This window comes from Zalophus californianus, chromosome 2 (genome assembly GCF_009762305.2).
Source record: "Zalophus californianus isolate mZalCal1 chromosome 2, mZalCal1.pri.v2, whole genome shotgun sequence".
In the NCBI taxonomy this organism is placed as follows: Eukaryota; Metazoa; Chordata; class Mammalia; order Carnivora; family Otariidae; genus Zalophus; species Zalophus californianus.
Window position 1 is genome coordinate 98,003,298 of NC_045596.1, and position 20,947 is coordinate 98,024,244.

Genomic DNA, 20,947 nt, shown 5'->3' on the forward strand with positions numbered 1-20,947 from the left:
AAAGTTGACACACAAAGAAATTAAGGTAAAAGATAATCAGAATTATGGAGATAATCAACACAACTTGAACAGAAAAGGTAAAATAATAATAAATGGGACTAGATTGTGGGACAAGGGAGAAATATTTGAATTTTTATTTCCAAGTACCTGTACTATTTTTATCACAACAGCAATAATCTATCGTTTAAAAAAAAAAGTCTAAATATTCAGGACCAACAGTAGCCAGTTTGGTGGGAAGATCACAGAGGAAGAGATCTAAGCAGCAGCTGACTTCAGCACATCAGATACTGGGTATTATCCAGATTAAATAATAGGTAAGACCTCTGTCTTGATACATAGCCTTACTTAGTACATTAGTGCAATGGTTACAAAAGTATAGTCTTGGACCTCTAGCCAAACCAAGTCCCCTTCAGGGGGTCTACAGGGTCAAAATATTTTTATAATAATACTAATTTATTATATTCCTGTCATTTTATTGATTTTTCCCCCAATTTTGCAATAGCAATAATGGATAAAACTGCTGGTGCTTTAACATAAATCAAGGTAATGACATCAATCTGTACTAGTAGTCATTATATTCTTCACCATCACACACACACTCATTAAAAAAAAAAGTCAGCTGCACTTAAGAATGCCCTTGATGAAGCAGTAAGAATTATTAATATATTATTAAATTTCAACCTTGAGTACCTGTCTTTTTAATACTCACTGTGATAAAACGTGAAGTATGCCTAGAGCACTTCTGCCACATACCGAAGTAGATAGTTGTCTCAGGCAAAAGCACTTGAGCAACTGAGTTGCAAATTGAACTAGTTATTTTGGTTTTTTTCTTATTTTTATTCAATATATCTAAACTAAAAGAAAACCAGCTACTTCATTTGTGGAGCATCATCTTTACTCGAAAAAATGACTGACAGAGAACTATGGTTATATAGACTTCAGTAATTGGCAAAGATTTTTTTGAAAATGAACAAAGTGAGCCTGTCACTTCAAGAAAAACAATTAGCTGTATTTATTGCCAATGATAAAATTTGAGCTTTCAAGTGAAAATTAAAAGTTTGTAGAACTTGTATCTGCTACTAAGCTAACAGCAGACTAATATTTAAATACTTTTTGTGATGAGATTGATGGTGATATTAACAAATATTATTTTCTAATATCATATAATGAAATGTATTAACATTTGGAAGATCTACATGACTCAGTGAACCAGTATCTTCCAAATGACCTATGCATGAGGTTACAGACTCATTATACATGGTACATCATTATAATAGTAAAAGTTCAATTCTTGGGACAAGACAAACTAATAGTTTTAAATGTAGCAGAATGTGAAAAGTTTTTGAGCTGGTTTCAAATTCTACATTACAAATATCTTTTAAGAAAATGTCACTTCTCAAGTTTTAGTGTAGTATCAAAGAAAAATACCCACAATAATCTGAAAAGTCTATAAATACACAGTTCCCTTTCCCAAAGACATATTTGTGTAGGATCAGATTTTCTTCATCTACTTCAACAAAAACAACACATCAAAATAGATTGAATGTAAAAATAAATATCAGCACCCCACTGTCTTCTATTAAGCCAAACATTAAAGAGATTTGCAAAAATGTCACACAACGCCACTATTTTTTTTCTTTTGGAAAACAGTTATTTTTCATTAAAACTATGATCTTATTATGGGTTTGTTCTTGTTACTTTTAAATTAATTAATACTTTTTAATTCCTCAATTTAAATCCCTAATGCAGTAAATATTGATAGATATAACTCTTACAAACAAAAATGCTTTGGAGTCCTCAATAATTTTTTAAAATGTAAAGGGATCCTCACACCAAAAAGTGTGAGAGCTGCCGGCATAGGAGTTGGAAGTAATTTAAGTACCAAAAGCCAAGACTTATACCATAAACAACAGATTAGAAGGAAAACAGATGGGAAGCCAGATTACACCTTCTATCATCCTCCCATTCCATCCCAGACTGGAAGTTGCCTGGCTGGAAATTTAAAAATACTGGAAAAGGGAAAAGAGAGAAGTGCACCTGAGAACGAGATTCTTCTCGCCCTGTCCTTCCTCCTTGCCACCAAAGTGAGTTTTGGGAAAATGAAAGGATGAGCGATCTGAGGATCCAAGAGTAGAGAAAGCTGTGTCCTACTTTCCATCTAAAACTCTGAAAGCAGCAACCTCCTCTCTGTGCTCTGCTCACCAATGGTGTGGGAGTAAAATAGTTCAAATAGCACATGGTGTTCTAAGCATATAGGACCTAGGAAGGCACAGATTCCACAGTGGCACAGGAACATAAAAGTTCCCATTTTCTATGAAAACTGCAGAAATCCCTAACAGGCCTTTTAGACCCAAAGATACTGGGCAGCTAGAACCAGGAGAACACCTAATGATCTGCCCAGACTGATGACTGTAGGGCATGAGAGGAACCCAGACCATGGAAGCTAGATGCCACTTACCAAAGATGGAACTTGAGAAGGTTCACCCAAATGACAAATGACAAATGGGCAAATGACAGCTGAGGCCCAGAGGACACCCTCTCACTTCATGTCCATTGTCATGACCACCTTGGGAAGAGAGGGGAGAGAAGAATCCTGAATTTGACTGGGCTTTCCTAAAATAGACTTAAAAGTCCCCGGTGATGAAATATATCTTGAATGGGGACACTTATTGAAAACTACATTCTGGGGCACCTGGGTGGCTCAGTTGTTAAGCGTCTGCCTCCGGCTCAGGTCATGATTCCCAGGGTCCTAGGATCGAGCCCTGCATTGGGCTCCCTGCTCCATGGGAAGCCTACTTCTCCCTCTCCCACTGCCCCTGCTTATGTTCCCTCTCTCGCTTGTCTCTCTCTGTCAAATAAATAAATAAAATCTTTTAAAAAAAGAAAAGAAAAGAAAAGAAAACTACATAGGTTGTGGATCATGGAATTCATTCCCACTATATAAGCATTACATCCCGGGTTCAGTTAGCAGCAATGGAGATTCATGGAAAAAAAGGCAACAGCTAGGGTTGACTATTGATAGATTGATAGATGCAGCCTCAGTTAAGAAGAGCTAGGGACATGCACAGAGATGTAGTAGGCTTGAATCTACAGATGGAACACATCTGCAGATTTTGATCTTCCTCCAAAGTAATCTGTTCCATCCCATGGTGGACACACCCTGAGAGTATAACATTGCCTGGAGAGTTGGTGGAATCTCTAAGGAGGATAGTCACTTTCTTGATTAGCACATCCCACATTCACTCTGGAATCCTATTGGCTCTATCTTCAGGTCTATCCAAAACCTACCACTTCTCAGCAACTCCACTGATACCACCCTGTTTGGAAATAACATCATCTTTGTCTTGGATATCTTCCCTGCTTCCATCCCTGTGCCCAATGATCTACTGTCACTCAACATCCAAAAGTAACCTTCTCACAAAGTTAAGTCAGAGCAATCTTCTATTATAAATCCTGCAGCAGCGTCTTTCCAGTCCCAGCACGACTTACATGATCTGACATCCATTGCCTTTATGACCTCAGTTCTTCTTCTCCCTCTCTCATTATGCAACAATTGCACTGACTTCTTTGCTATTTTAAAGCCTTTGGACTGACATTCCCTCAAATGTCCACAATGGCTTAACTCCTGCAATTTATTTGGGTCTTTGCTCAAATGTCATCTTTTTGAAAAGGCCAACACCGACAACCTTACATATAAAATTTTCATCCTTTTTCCTCCTCCCCTGCACTTCTGACTCCCATTATCCTAATTTTATTTTTTTACCATTATATTTATGATCTCATAACTATATAATTTACCAACTTTATTATATCTGTTGTCTTCTACTCAAGTTTCTCAAAGGCAGATGTATTTGTTTTCTTACATCAGTGGACCCCCACATTTATGTATCTAGTCTCTGACACTTAATAGGTGTTCAATAAATACTTGGTTGAATGAATTCACTTGGCAGTAAAAACTGGGAAAGGCAAAGGATGATAATTTAAACAATTGCATATTTTCTTACATTTAAGTGTTAGAAAAAATATACAAACCAATAAGTTTAAGAAAGATATATATTTCCCCAATCATGCAAAAATTTACAATTCTAGGGCTTTCTTCAAAATGACATTTCCTCAAATGAGCCTGGGTGGCTCAGTCTGTTAAGCGTCTGCCTTTGGCTCAGATCATGATGCCAGGGTCCTGGGATTGAGTCCTGCATGTTGCGGCGGGGCGGGGGGGGGGGCTGCTCAGCGGGGAGTCTGTTTCTCCCTCTCCTCTACCCCTCTCCCCTGCTCATGTGTGCTGTCTCTCAAATAAATAAAATCTTTAAAAAAAATTTTAATGACAATAAACTAATTCAGATTTTAAATAGTAATGAATCCCTAAGAATTAAAATTAGCAAAACAAGTTTAAATGTAAAACAAAACAAAACTAATTTTTAAATAGTACTATTTGCCACATTATTCTAGTAAATTATTCTAATAACAATACTAAAAAGGGAAATACAGCTAGCTCCCTTTTACAAATGAATAAACAGGTTTGAAAAAGATAGATAGCTTTCCCAAGGTCACATAAGAAGCAAAGTTAAAGATTTGAGCCCAGATTTATATTTATCCTATACCTAATATCATTCTTCCTCCTTTATAACATACCAGTTAAGAACGTGAACTCTGAGCTAGTGACAAAACACTCAAATCCCAGATCTAATCTTATATTACTTATATTTCTCTGTACCTCAATTTACTCATCTGTTAAATGGAAATAACAATAGTATATCCTCATACAATTGCTGTGAAGATGAAATGAGTTAATAAGTATGTAAGTACTCAATAAATATTAGCTATTATCATTATCATTGATTATTACCTACTGAGGCAATAATAACAACTAATTGTTCTTTTCAGAACCCCTTTTGTCTACTCATGTTGTATAATTTTCCTTAGACCTTCTCAATCATTACTGTCCAGTGCCCTAAAGAATGCTGAGTGTTCAAAAATTCCTACTGCTTTTATCAAATTTACTGAATTCCAAGGATTTCTTTTAGAATTCCTGATTTCTAAAACATACTATCCATTTCCATTTACATAAATTATTATACAAATAAAAGGGTTTTAAATTAGAGAAATATAAAAGTCATTTCTCTGGTTCTAATTCTACTTAGTTTTCTATAAATTTATTCAGAATTTAAAAATAACTACTAAGGGGCGCCTGGGTGGCTCAGTCATTAAGTGTCTGCCTTCGGCTCAGGTCATGATCCCAGGGTCCTGGAATCAAGCCCTGCATCAGGCTCCCTGCTCGGCGGGAAGCCTGCTTCTCCCTCTCCCACTCCCCCTGCTTGTGTTCCTTCTCTTGCTGTCTCTCTCTCTCTGTCAAATAAATAAATAAAATCTTTAAAAAAAAAAAACTACTAAAATGTCTATTACTTTGAGTATTCTCATATATCATCTTAAGTCTTTTATTTCACCCATTGAAATAAAAGAATTCTCCCAACAACCTCCCCTCTGGCAACCATCAATTTGTTCTCTATAGTTAGAGTCTGGATTATTGTCTCTTTTTTCCTTCACTTGTTTTGTTTCTTAAATTCCACATATGAGTGAAATCATACAGTTTTTTTCTTGCTCTGTGTGACTCATTGCACTTAGTATTATACCCTCTAGAGTCACCCATGTTGTTGATAATGGAAAATTTCATTCTCTTATGGCTGAATAACACTCATATATATATATATATATATATATATATATATATATATATATACACACATATATATACACATATATATACACACACACACACCAGCTCTTATCTATTCATTCACATTTTAGCTATTGTAAATAATGCTGCAGTAAACATAGGGGTGCACACATCTTTTTGAATCAGTGTTTTTATTTCCTATGGGTTAATGCCCAGTAATGGAATTACTAGATCATGTGGTAATTCCATTTCTAATTTTTTGAGGAACTTCCATACTGTTTCCACAATGGCTGCACCAATTTGCATTCCCAATAGTGCACAAGGGTTCCTTTTTCTCCACATCCTAACCAACACTTGCTATTTTTTGCGTTTTTTATTTTAGCCTTTCTGACAGGTATGAAGTGATATATCATTGTGACTTAATTTGCATTTCTCTGATGATTAGTGATGTTGGGCGTCTTTTCATGTGTCTGTTGGCCATCTGTATGTATTCTTTGGACAAATGTCTATTCAGGTCCTCTGCCCATTTTTTATGAGATTATTTTTTGGTGTTGAGTTGTGTAAGTTCCTCATATATTTTGGATATTTACCCCTATTCTGATAGATCATTTGCAAATATCTTTTCCTATTCAGTAGGTTGCGTTTTTGCTTTATTGATGGTTTCCTTCACTGTGCAAAAGGATTTTATTTTGGTATCGTCCCAATACTTTAATTTTGCTTTGGTTGCCCTTGTCTGAAGAGACATGTCTAGAAAAGTGTTTCTACGGCCAATGTCAAAGAAATTACTCTGTTCTTCTAGGAGTTTTATGGTTTCAGGTCTCACATTTAGGTCTTTAATCCATTTTGAGTTTATCTTTGCACATAGTGTAAGAAAGTGGTCTAGTTTTATTCTTTTGCATGAAGCTGTCCAGTTTTCCTAATACGATTTATTAAAAAGCCTGTCTTTTTCCCATTGCATATTCATGCCTCCTTTGTCACAGATAACTTGACCGTAAAAGCCTGGGTTTATTCCTGGACTCTCTATTCTATTCCATTGATCTTTATGTCTGTTTTTTGGACAGCACCATACTGTTTGGATTACTACAGCTTTGTACTATATCTTGAAATCTGGGATTGTGATACCTCCAGTTTTGTTCATCTTTTTCGAGATTGCTTTGGCTATTTGAAGTCTTTTGTGGTTCCATACAAATTTTAGGATTATCTGGTTCTGTAAAAAATGCTGTTGGTATTTTGATAGGGATTGTATTAAATCTGTAAATTGCTTTCAGTAGAATGGATATTTTAATAATATTGGTTCTCCCAATCCACAAGCATGGAATATCTTCCATTTGTTTGTGTCATCTTTAATGTTCTATAGTTTTAGGATTTTATTTTACTTTTTAAAAAAGGAATGTTAAAATTTTTCTAGATTCAGCTCAAGCTAAAATTTTTCAGAGAGAATTATACAAGTCTTGCCATTTGAGAATCAAATAGAAATTCATTAATATAGTCCTCACTATATAATGAGGAATATAAACTTCTAATACCAAGATTGTGAAGACAGTGAAGACCTATTACAATTATTAACCTATAAGGATCAGTTTCAAAGTTTGTCATAAAATTTTCTCTGTGATATGATTCCCATTATAAGATTTAAAATATATCCCCATATGGAGGGGGAACCTCAATTTAAAATTTTTGGTAAAGACAGAGGTAAGACGTGCCCAGGACCAAAAAAAAAAAACACTTGTCATTTTTGCTTTAAAATACTAACTTATAATTCATTTTTCCTTTTGAAAATTGTGTATAATTTCCCAGAAAATTTTTTTCACTTTTATCATGCCAGCTTCCTCATTCAACAAACATTTATCGAGCATGTACCATGAACCAAGTCCTGCTATAGCTAAGATGAATATGATTATATCCTTGTTCTCTGGTAGATTGGGCAGAAATATTTTATTCCTCCTACAAAATCATTGTCTACTTTGATACACTCCACATAAAATACGTATCAACTTAAATACTTCAGACAATAGGAAATGAATTAAATCTTTACCTGATTAATTCAGTATTTTTAAAAACTTACACATCAAATTCAAATATAAAAAAAAGTCTGTGGTTTTCAATCATATTCTTAGAATCTACGTCTAGGGGAAAATTGTTCCTTTCTAGTAGAACCTAGGTCTTCAATATTTACATTGAATATTATACAAAGCGGGAGTCCAGAGGGTAGCTTGGTAGACCATTATATATGATGACATTTTCATGCTATTATCTACGCATTCACTTATACATTCATGCACAATAATAAATGAATATGTTTTATGTTAAAACCTTCCAGGGTTTTAAACATAGACCTAAATAATAGGGTTACAGAGCCACCTAGTGGCACCTTATAAAAATTGGTTGCTTCTTAAAATTTTCATTCCATTAAGTTTATATAAACATAAGCTTATCTTTTCACTAACAGATATTTAAAATTCCTATGGATGATGGATGCCTGGGTGGCTCAGTCGGTTAAGCCTCTGACTCTTGATTTCAGCTCAGGTCATGATCTCAGGGTTGTGAGATCAAGTCCTGCATCAGGTTCTGTGCTCAGCTAGGAGTCGGCTTGAGATTCTTTCTCTCCCTCTCCCTCTGCCCCTTCCCCTACTGTGTGCACTCACTCACTCCCTCTCTCTCCCTCTGTCTCTCTCTGTCTCCCTCTCTAATAAACACATAAAATCTTTGAAAAAAAAATGGGGGTCTAAGTACTAAAGTAACTGTTTGACATCATGAAACATCTATGAAGTGTATTATAGAAGAAAATAAAAACAGAATTTTAGCAAGTGATTATTAAATTTTCAAATTGCTTTAATATGTATAGTATAGCTTGCATTAGATATTTTACAAATATAGTTTATACTCTAAAACAGTAATAAGACCTTCCATTTTAATGTACTATATTGCTATATTATTACATAAATCATCTTCTTTTGCATAAATGCATGCAAGCCCCCCCAAAAGGGCCTCATTGTAGATTAAACCAAAGATCAAGGATCACAAGCCACCTATGAAAGGAAGAAAGAACAAGTTGGGCTTTTGAGATTTTAGATATTTAATGAAATATATGTAGAACTTCTCACTGACATGTGCGTTTCTACAATCAAGCTAAGCAATCACTCTTGAGGTGATGAAGGCCAATTTAAGATCAGAGAACAACTGGGCAACTCCACAACTGGTCATGTTAAACAATAAAGGGCTCAGTATGTTGCTTGCTAAACTTCCCAATAAATATATACATTATAGATGTTTCATGGAGTCATTTACTCTAGTACCCAAGCTCCGAAATTCCTTTGACCCACCATTACCTCAAAATTCATTAATCTGACTCACATTTTCAGTGTCCCCACTACTTTAATTTGTTATCATGGCTCCTTATCTAGCTTAAATTCCATGGCAAATCAACATGACCCCTCCCTACATACATTCCCCTTCCTACTGCTCACCTTGTTTACCTTCTTGGCAAACCTCAACCTTAGTTAGTTCCAACTCTTCATCAGCTTTATACCTACACCTATGCAGCCAAGCTTGGTGTGGAGAAAATATACAATCACGCTAATATTTTAATTTAAACGAACTTAAATTCATTATGAGAACTCAAGTGGCTCCTGAATGTGGCCCAGGAATCCTACATTTCCTAGTCTACTCACACTATCTCCTATCCATACATACCTTCTCCGCTCTCCTCAAATATCCAACACTCCCTCCCCGCAACTTCTCAGTTGATGACCTTAACTTTCTATTACTGTGGGGATATTAATAAAAGAGAATATTCAAAAGTTCACACCACCACATTACTCACCTACCAGCATCTATGCCCATATACTCCTGTTTCTGTAGATGAACTGCTTGAACCACCATCATAGGCCAAATCCTACTTTGTTCGTAAGATCCCACAAGCAATTGCATAAGAAATTCACCAAAACTCTCCTACACCACCAATTGTCCATTTCCACTGGATCTTTCCCATCAGAATACAAACATGCTTTGCATTCTCCCATGCTTAAGAAATAATCCACTAGTTTCTTTGTTTAAAATTCAAATATAATTAACATACAATGTTTTATTAGTTTCAGGTATACAATATAATGATTAAACTATTCTATACATTTCTCAGTACTCATCAAGATAAGTGTACTCATAATCCCCTTTATTTATTTCATCATCCCCCCACCAACATCCCTTCTGGCAACCACCAGTTTGTCTTCCCTATTTAAGAGTCTGTTTTTTGGTTTGTCTTTTTTCTTTGTTTACTTGTTTTGTTTCTTAAACTCCACATATGATTGAAATCAAATGGTTTTTGTCTTGCTCTGTCTGACTCATTGCACTTAGTAGTATACCCTGCAGACCCACCCATGTTGTTGTTAATGGCAAGATTTTATTCTTTTATGGCTGAGTAACACTCCATTGTATATTTATACCACCTTTTCTTTAACCATTCATCTGTTGATAAACCCTTGGGTTGTTTTTCATATTTTAGCTATTGTAAATACTGCTGCAATAAACAGGGGTGCATATTATCTTTTTGAATTAGTGTTTTTATTTCCTATAGGTTAATGCCCAGTAGTGGAATTACTAGATCATATGGTAATTCCATTTTTAATTTTTTGAGGAATTTCCATACTGTTTTCCACAATGGCTGCACCAATTTGCCTTCCACCAACGAGGGTTCCTTTTTCTCCACAACTTCACCAACACTTGTTATTTCTTGCATTTTTTATTTTAGCCATTCTGACAGGTGTAAGGTGATGTATCATTGTGACTTTAATGATTAGTGATGTTGAGTATCTCTTCGTGTGTCTGTTGGCCATCTGTATGTCTTCTTTGGACAAATGTCTATTCAGGTCCTCTGCCCATTTTTTATGGGATTACCTGGGTTTGTTTGTTTCGTTTTTTTTTTTTGGCATTGAATTGTATAAATTCTTTACATATTTTGGATACTTACCCTATTCAGATATATTATTTGCAAATATCTTTTCCTATTCAGTGGGTTGCCTTTTTGTTTTGTTGGTGGTTTCCTTCACTGTGCAAAAGCTTATTTTGGTATAGTCCCAATACTTTAATTTTGCTTTTGTTGCCCTTGCCTGAGGAGACATATTTAGAAAAGTGTTTCTATGGTCAAAAGAATTACCGTCTATGTTTTCTTCTAGGAGTTTTATGGTTTCAGCTCTCACATTTAGGTCTTTAATCGATTTGAATTTATTTTTGTTTATGGTGTAAGAAAGTTGTCCAGTATTCCCAGCACCATTTACTGAAAAGACTGTCTTTTTCCCATTGTATACCTTGCCTCCTTTGTCTAAGATTAATTGACCATAAAAGTGTGAGTTTATTTCTGAGCTCTGTTCTGTCCTAATAATCTATGTCTCTTAGTGTGCTAGTACCATACTGTTCTGATTACTATAGCTTGGTAGTATATCTTGAAATCTGGGATTGTGACAACTCCAGAAAAAAAAATAATCCACTCTTGATCCCACATCCCTCTCCAGATACTGCCCCATTTCTTTTCCCTTTTCTAGCATAACTCTGCAAATGGGTTACCCAAATCCATGGTCTCCAATTCTCTTCCCATTCTCTATGGAGCTGTTCTCAACAAGGTCCCAAATGACCTCCATATTGCTAAATCCAATGGTGATTTCTCAACTTCCATCTTACTTATACCATGAACAGTTGATCACTCTATCTTATTTGAAAAACTTCCTTCTTGACTTTCAGGATACCACACTCCAATGGCTCTCCTTACCTCACTTCTCAATATCCTTTGCTGATTCCTGCTACTTTTCCCAGTAGATAAATTTTAGAATACACAAGGGCTCAGTCTTTGATCTTATTTTCTATCTATCCTTTAATCCTGTGTTATCAGCATCCAATCTCATGGCTTTAAGTGCCTTTTACACTTTGACAGCTCCCAGCCCAGACCTCTCCCCAGATCTCCACATTCATATATTAAATTCCCTACTCCAAAATTCTATTTAGATGTCTAAAAGATATCTCAAACTTAACATGTACAAAACTGTACTCCTGAGTATTACTTCCCCAAAATCCATTCCTGAAGTCATCCCCATCTTAGCAAATATTCAAAAAAACCTTTGAGCTATTTTTCTCATATTCTATATCCATTTCTCTTACAATCTATACCAATCATCAAATTCTGTCAACCCTATTATAAAATATATCCAGAACTGAATCATTTATTTCCTCTACTGGGATCACTCTCCCTCATCACCATTCTCTCATCTGTATCATTGCACTAGCCTAACTGGTTTCCCTGCTCAAACCCTATCCCACTGTGTCTTCTCAATAGAGCTTTGAGAAAAAAATATGTAAATCCTAACATGTAAATGTCCCTCCTCTATTCAAAACTCTCCAAAAGCTACCAAGTTCACTCCAAAAAAACAAACAAAAACTAAAAATCATTTAATGCCTCATAAGGCCCTAGGAAACCTATAATCTTTCTAACTTCACTTGCTCGTTGGTTACCCCACTCCAGTCAGTCTCATTTTTGTTCCTTGAACATGCCATGTATATGAGTTATTAATTGCTGAATAACAAACTATTCCTAAATGTACTCACTTTAAAACAACATTATCTGGTTTAGCTGGATTCTCTGCTTCAGTGTCTCACAGAACTGCACTGTAATCAACGTCTGGGGCTGTAGTTATCTCAAAGCTCAAATGGTTATAGATCCACTTCCAATCTCACTTACATGGTTGTTGACAAGATTCAGTTCCTCAGGGGCTATTGGTCTGACAGCCTCGGTTCCTTACTGGATGTTGGCCAGAGACCACTCCCTGTTCCTTGCCACATAGGCCTCTCCAATATAGCAGCTTGCTTCATCAGAGCAAGCAATTCAAATCCAAAAAGACAAGGGAAGGAATGGCAGCAAGAAAGAAGTCAGTCTTTTATAACATAATCTCAGAAGTGACATCTCATCACTTTGCCACTCAAGGGAAGGGAATTACATAAAAGAGGGAGTAACACAATGTGGCGATCGTTGAGAGCCTTATAACAGGCTGTCTACCACAGCAGGTATGGTGCCACTCAGGAGGCACAGGATACTTAGAATATTCTTCTTCCAGGGCACCTGTGGCTCAGTTGGTTGAGTGTCCGAATCTTGGTTTTGGCTCAAGTGGTGATCTTAGGATGGGTGGGATTGAGCTCCACATCAGGCTTCATGCTCAGCTCAGAGTCTGCTTGAGATTCTCTCTTTCCCTCTGCCCCTTCCCCCACTCATGCTCTAAAATAAATAAATCCGGGGGGGGGGGCGGAGCAAGATGGCGGAGGAGTAGGAGACCTGGATTTCGTCTGGTCTCAGGAATTCAGCTGAATAGGGATCAAACCACTCTGAACACCTACGAACTCAACAGGAGATCGAAGAGGAGAGTAGCAACAACTCTCTGAACAGAGAAGCGACCACTTACTGGAAGGTAGGACGTGCAGAGAAGTGAATCCGAGGCGATTCGGGAGGATAGACGGTGGGGGAGGGGGCCTCCGTAGGCCACTTCTGGCAAGTGATAGAGCCACAGAGCACAAAATCAGAACTTTTAGAAGCCGGCTCCGCTGAGGGACGTCGCTCCAGTGGCTAAGCGGGGGTTGGAACCCTCGCGGGACAGTGTGGTCTCAGGACCCTCAGGGTCACATAAAAACCGGGGGTGCCTGAGTGCGGCAGAGCTCCCAGGTATTGGAGCAGGGAAGCCGACTGCAGAGACGGAGCCGAGGCGCGGGCTCTCAGCTTGGGGTTGCCATAAACTGTGATCTGCAGCCCAGTCAGGCCACTGCTCCTCCAGCAGGGACCCAACAAGTGGCAGATCTGGGGAGACTCCCCTCCATCCCCCAGGAGGAGTGGCGCGGGAGCGCACCGCAGGGATCTGCCAGGTTTGGAGACTCCACACGGGGTCGGGTGCCAGAGATAGAAATGCTCGGTCACAGTCCGGGTGAGCACGGAGTGCGGCCGGAGACCAGGGAGACGGGAGTGACTGCTTTTCTCTGGGGGTGCACTGAGGAGCGGGACCCCAAATTCTCAGCTCCTCCAGGTGGAGATTGGGAGGCCACCATTTTCACTCTGGTCCTCCAAAGCTGTACCAAGAGCTTGCAGGGAACAAAAGCTCCTGAGAGCAAACCTGAGCAGCTTGCTTAGCCCGGACCGACAAGGGTGGGGTAATTCCACCTCAGCAAAGACATTTGGGAACCACGGCAACAGGCCCCTCCCCCAGAAGATCAGCACGAACAGCCAGCAAGCCAAGACCAAGTTTACCGATCAAGGAGAACGGGAAAACTCCAGCGCTAGGGGAACACTGCACATAGAATTCGTGGCTTTTTTTTACCATGATTCATTAGTTTTTCAAAGTTAATTTTTTAAAACTGTTTTTTTTTTAATTTTTCTTTTTCCCTTTTTCAACCAACATCTTATCAATCCCTTTTTTTAAAAAAACATTTTTTATTTTTCATTTTTAGAGTCATATTTTATCCCCTCATAGTAGATACCCTTATTTCTGGCATATATACATAAGTTGTTCTCTCTTTAAAATTTTGAGATACAGTTTCTTCTAACAGATCAAAATATACCCTAAATCACTAGTGTATGGCTTTGATCTAGTCTCCTGCCTGATCACATTCTATCCCTTTTTTTTAAAAATCTTCTTTTTTCAAACAACTTCTTATCATATCAATTCCTTTTATAAAATCTTTTATAATTTTCATCTTTACAGTCATCTTCCATCCCTTCATTGTATCAACCCTTATTTTGTACATATATAAGTCTTTCTTCCTTTAAAATTTTAGGATGCACTTTTTTCTAACAGACCAAAATACGCCCAAAATCTAGTGTGTGGCACTGATCTATGCACTAGCCTGATCATATTTGATCATATTCGGGTTTTTTTGTATTGTTCTGTTTTTGTTTTTATCTTTTTCTTTTTCTTTTTCTTTCTTTTCTCTTTCTTTCCCTTTCTTTTCCCCTCGTTTCAGGTCTTTTCTTTTTTTTTTTTTTAAAGATTTTATTTATTTATTAGAGAGAGAATGAGAGAGATAGAGAGCACGAGAGGGAAGAGGGTCAGAGGGAGAAGCAGACTCCCCGCCGAGCAGGGAGCCCGATGCGGGACTCGATCCCGGGACTCCAGGACCATGACCTGAGCCGAAGGCAGTGGCTTAACTGACTGAGCCACCCAGGCGCCCCTCAGGTCTTTTCTGATTTGTATAGAGTATATTTGCTGGGGACGTTGTTAACCTGTTAGCATTTTGTTCTCTCATTGATCTATTCTCCTCTGGACAAAATGACAAGACAAAAAAAATCACCTCAGCAAAAAGAACAAGAGATAGTACCGTCAGCCAGGGACCTACTCAATACGGACATTAGTACGATGTCAGACCTAGAGTTCAGAATCATGACTTTAAAGATACTAGCTGCGCTTGAAAAAAGCATGGAAGTTATTGGAGAAACCCTTTCTGGAGAAATAAAAGAACTAAAATCTAACCAAGTCAAAATCAAAAAGGCTATTAATGAGGTGCAATCAAAAATGGGGGCACTAATTGCTAGGGTAAATGAGGCAGAAAAGAGAATCAGCGATACAGAAGACCAAATGATAGAAAATAAAGAGGCTGAGAAAAAGAGAGAGAAACAACTACAGGATCACGAGGGCAGAATTCGAGAGATAAGCAATACGATAAGACGAAACAACATTAGAATAATTGGGATCCCAGAAGAAGAAGAAAGAGAGAGAGGGGCAGAAGGTATATTGGAGCAAATAATAGCAGAGAACTTCCCTACTGTGAGGAAGGAAACAGGCATCAAAATCCAGGAGGCACAGAGAACCCCTCTCAAAATCAATAAAAATAGGTCAACACCCCAACATCTAATAGTAAAACTTACAAGTCTCAGAGACAAAGAGAAAATCCTGAAAGCAGCTCGGGAGAAGAGATATGTAACCTACAATGGTAGAAATATTAGATTGGCAACAAACCTATCCACAGAGACCTGGCAGGCCAGAAAGGACTGGCATGATATCTTCAGAGCACTAAACGAGAAAAATATGCATCCAAGAATACTATATCCAGCTAGGCTCTCATTGAAAATTGAAGGAGAGATAAAAAGCTTCCAGGACAAACAAAAACTAAAGGAATTTGCAAACACGAAACCAGCCCTCCAAGAAATATTGAAAGGGGTCCTCTAAGCAAAGAGAGAGCCTAAAAGCAGCATAGATCAGAAAGGAACAGAGACAATACACAGTAACAGTCACCTTACAGGCAATACAATGGCACTAAAATCATACCTTTCAATAGTTACCCTGAATATAAATGGGCTAAATGCCCCAATCAAAAGACGCAGGCTATCAGATTGGATTAAAAAACAAGACCCATCAATATGCTGTCTGCAAGAGACTCATTTTAGACCCAAAGACACCCCCAGATTGAAAGTGAGGGGGTGGAAAACCATTTACCATGCTAATGGACACCAAAAGAAAGCTGGGGTGGCAATCCTTATATCAGACAAATTAGATTTTAAAACAAAGACTGTAATAAGAGATGAGGAAGGACACTATATCCTACTTAAAGGGTCTATCCAACAAGAAGATCTAACAATTGTAAATATCTATGCCCCTAACATGGGAGCAGCCAATTATATAAGGCAATTAATAACAAAAGCAAAGAAACAGAATGACAACAATACAATAATAGTGGGGGACTTTAACAACCCCCTGACTGAAATGGACAGATCATCTAAGCAAAAGATCAACAAGGAAATAAAGACTTTGAATGACACACTGGACCAAATAGACTTCACAGACATATTCAGAACATTCCATCCCAAAGCAACGGAATACACATTCTTCTCTAGTGCCCATGGAACATTCTCCAGAATTGATCACATCCTAGGTCACAAATCAGGTCTCAACCGGTACCAAAAGATTGGGATTATTCCCTGCATATTTTCAGACCACAATGCTTTGAAACTAGAACTCAATCACAAGAGGAAAGTCGGAAAGAACTCAAATACATGGAGGATAAAGAGCATCCTACTAAAGAATGAATGGGTCAACCAGGAAATTAAAGAATTAAAAAAATTCATGGAAACCAATGAAAATGAAAACACAACTGTTCAAAATCTTTGGGATACAGCAAAGGCAGTCCTGACAGGAAAGTATATAGCAATACAAGCCTTTCTCAAGAAACAAGAAAGGTCTCAAATATACAACCTAACCCTACACCTAAAGGAGCTAGAGAAAGAACAGCAAATAAAGCCTAAACCCAGCAGGAGAAGAGAAATAATAAAGATCAGAGCAGAAATCAATGAAATAGAAACCAAAAGAACAGTAGAACAGATCAACGAAACTAGGAGCTGGTTCTTTGAAAGAATTAACAAGATTGATAAACCCCTGGCCAGACTTATCAAAAAGAAAAGAGAAATGACCCAAATCAACAAAATCATGAATGAAAGAGGAGAGATCACAACCAACACCAAAGAAATACAAACAATTATAAGAACATATTATGAGCAACTCTATGCCAGCAAATTAGATAACCTGGAAGAAATGGGTGCATTCCTAGAGATGTATCAACTACCAAAATTGAACCAGGAAGAAATAGAAAACTTGAACAGACCTATAACCACTAAGGAAATTGAAGCAGTCATCAAAAATCTCCTAACAAATAAAAGCCCAGGGCCAGATGGCTTCCCAGGGGAATTCTATCAGACATTTAAAGAAGAATTAATACCTATTGTCCTGAAACTGTTCCAAAAAATAGAAATGGAAGGAAAACTTCCAAACTCATTTTATGAGGCCACCATTACCTTGATCCCAAAACCAGACAAAGACCCCATCAAAAAGGAGAATTACAGACCAATATCCTTGATGAACATGGATGCAAAAATTCTCACCAAAATACTAGTCAATAGGACCCAACAGTACATTAAAAGGATTATTCACCACGACCAAGTGGGATTTATCCCTGGGCTGCAAGGTTGGTTCAACATCTGCAAATCAATTAACGTGATACAATACATTAACAAAAGAAAGAACAAGAATCATATGATCCTCTCAATAGATGCAGAAAAAGCATTTGACAAAGTACAGCATCCTTTCTTGATCAAAACTCTTCAGAGTATAGGGATAGAGGGTACATACCTCAATATCATAAAAGCCATCTATGAAAAACCTACAGCAAATATCATTCTCAATGGGGAAAAGCTGAGAGCTTTTCCCCTAAGGTCAGGAACACGGCAGGGATGTCCACTATCACCACTGCTATTCGACATAGTATTAGAAGTCCTAGCCACAGCAATCAGACAACAAAAAGAAATCAAAGGCATCCAAATCAGCAAAGAGGAAGTCAAACTCTCACTCTTTGCAGATGATATGATACTGTATGTGGAAAACCCAAACTTCACCCCAAAACTGCTAGAACTCATACAGGAATTCAGTAAAGTAGCAGGATATAAAATCAATGCACAGAAATCAGTGGCATTCCTATACACCAACAACAAGACAGAAGAGAGACAAATCAAGGAGTCAATCCCATTTACGATTGCACCCAAAACCGTAAGATACCTAGGAATAAATTTAACCAAAGAGGCAAAGGATCTGCACTCAGAAAACTATAAAATACTCATGAAAGAAATTGAAGAAGACACAAAGAAATGGAAAAACGTTCCATGCTCATGGATTGGAAGAACAAACATTGTGAAGATGTCAATGCTACCTAGAGCAATCTACACATTCAATGCAATCCCCGTCAAAATACCATCCACTTTTTTCAAAGAAACGGAACAAATAATCCTAACATTTGTATGGAACCAGAAAAGACCCCAGATAGCCAGAGGAATGTTGAAAAAGAAAAGCAAAGCTGGTGGCATCACGATTCTGGACTTCAAGCTCTATTACAAAGCTGTCATCATCAAGACAGTAGGGTACTGGCACAAAAACAGACACATAGATCAATGGAACAGAATAGAGAGCCCAGAAATGGACCCTCAACTCTATGGTCAACTAATCTTTGACAAAGCAGGAAAGAATGTCCAATGGAAAAAAGACAGTCTCTTCAACAAATGGTGTTGGGAAAATTGGACAGCCACATGCAGAAGAATGAAACTGGACCATTTCCTTACACCACACACAAAAATAGACGCCAAATGATTGAAAGACCTAAACGTGAGACAGGAGTCCATCAAAATCCTAAAGGAGAACACAGGTAGCAACCTCTTCGACCTCAGCCGCAGCAACATCTTCCTAGAAACATCACCAAAGGCAACGGAAGCAAGGGCAAAAATGAACTACTGGGATTTCATCAAGATAAATAGCTTTTGCACAGCAAAAGAAACAGCCCACAAAACCAAAAGACAACCGACAGAATGGGAGAAAATATTTGCAAATGACATATCAGATAAAGGGCTAGTATCCAAAATCTACAAAGAACTTATCAAACTCAACACCCAAAGAACAAATAATCCAATCAAGAAGGGGGCAGAAGACATGAACAGACATTTTTCCAAAGAAGACATCCAAATGGCCAACAGACACATGAAAAAGTGCTCCACATCGCTCGCCATCAGGGAAATCCAAATCAAAACCTCAATGAGATACCACCTCACACCAGTCAGAATGGCTAAAATTAACAAGCCAGGAAATGACAGATGTTGGCGGGGATGCGGAGAAAGGGGAACCCTCCTACACTGTTGGTGGGAATGCAAGCTGGTGCAACCACTCTGGAAAACAGTATGGAGGTTCCTCAAACAGTTGAAAATAGAGCTACCATACAATCCAGCAATTGCACTACTGGGTATTTACCACAAAGATACAAATGTAGGGATCCAAAGGGGTATGTGCACCCCAATGTTTATAGCAGCAATGTCCACAATAGCCAAACCGTGGAAAGAGCCAAGATGTCCATTGACAAATGAATGGATAAAGAAGAGGTGGTATATATACACAATGGACTATTATGCAGCCATCCAAAGGAATGAGATCTTGCCATTTGCAACGACGTGGATGGAACTGGAGGGCGTTATGCTGAGTGAAATAAATCAATCAGAGAAAGACATGTATCATATGACCTCACTGATATGAGGAATTCTTAATCTCAGGGGAGTAAGTTGGAGAGGGAGATGAACCATGAGAGATGATGGACTCTGAAAAACAAACTGAGGGTTCTAGAGGGGAGGAGGGTGGGGGGATGGGTTAGCCTGGTGATGGGTATTAAAGAGGACACATTCTGCATGGAGCACTGGGTGTTATGCACAAACAATGAATCATGGGACACTACATCAAGAATAAAAAAATAAATTAAATAAAATAAATAAATAAAATAAATCCTTAAATATATATATATATATTCTTCTCCCAGGTACCAGCATGTTTTATTCCTTCACCTTCTTCAGGTCTTTTTGACCTAACGGCACCTTCTCAAGGAGATCTGCCCCTCTCATGTGCTCTCTCTCTCTCTCTCTCATTCTCGCTCTCTCAAATAAATAAAATCTTTAAAAAATAAAATAAACAAAACAGACACATTGATCAATGGAACAGAATAGAGAGCCCAAAAATAAATCCATGCATATATGGTCAATTAATTTACAACAAAGGAGCCAAGAATATACAATGGGAAAGGACAGTCTCTTCAATAAATAGTGCTACAAAAACTTGACAGCCACATGCAAAAGAATGAAACTGGACTATTGTCTTACACCACACACAAATGAACTCAAAATGGATTAAAGACTTGAATGTAAGCCTGAAACCATAAAATTCCTAGGGAAAAACATAGGCGGTAGGCTCCTTGACATTGATCTTGGTGATGATTCCTTGGATCTGACTCTAAAAATAAGCAAGTGGGACTACATCAAACTAAAAAGCTTCTTCAGAGCAAAGGAAATTTTCAACAAAATGAAAAGTCAACCTACCGAATGGGAAAAACTATTTGTAAATCATATATCTAATAATGGGTTAATATCCAAAATATATAAACAACTCATACAACTCAACAGCAAAATACTAAACAACCCAATTAAAAAATGGGCAGGGGATGTAAACAGACTTTTTTTTTTTTTTAATTGAGAGAGAGCGTGTGCAAGTGAGAGAGCACAAGCAGGGGGAAGAGCAGAGGGAGGAGGAAAAGCAAACTCCGTGCTCAGCAGGGAGCCCGACGTGGGGCTCAATCCCAGGACCCTGAAATCATGACCTGAGTGAAGGCAGACTCTTAACCAAATGAGCCACCTAGGAGCCCCTAGACATTTTTCCAATGAAGACATAAAGATGGCCAACAGAC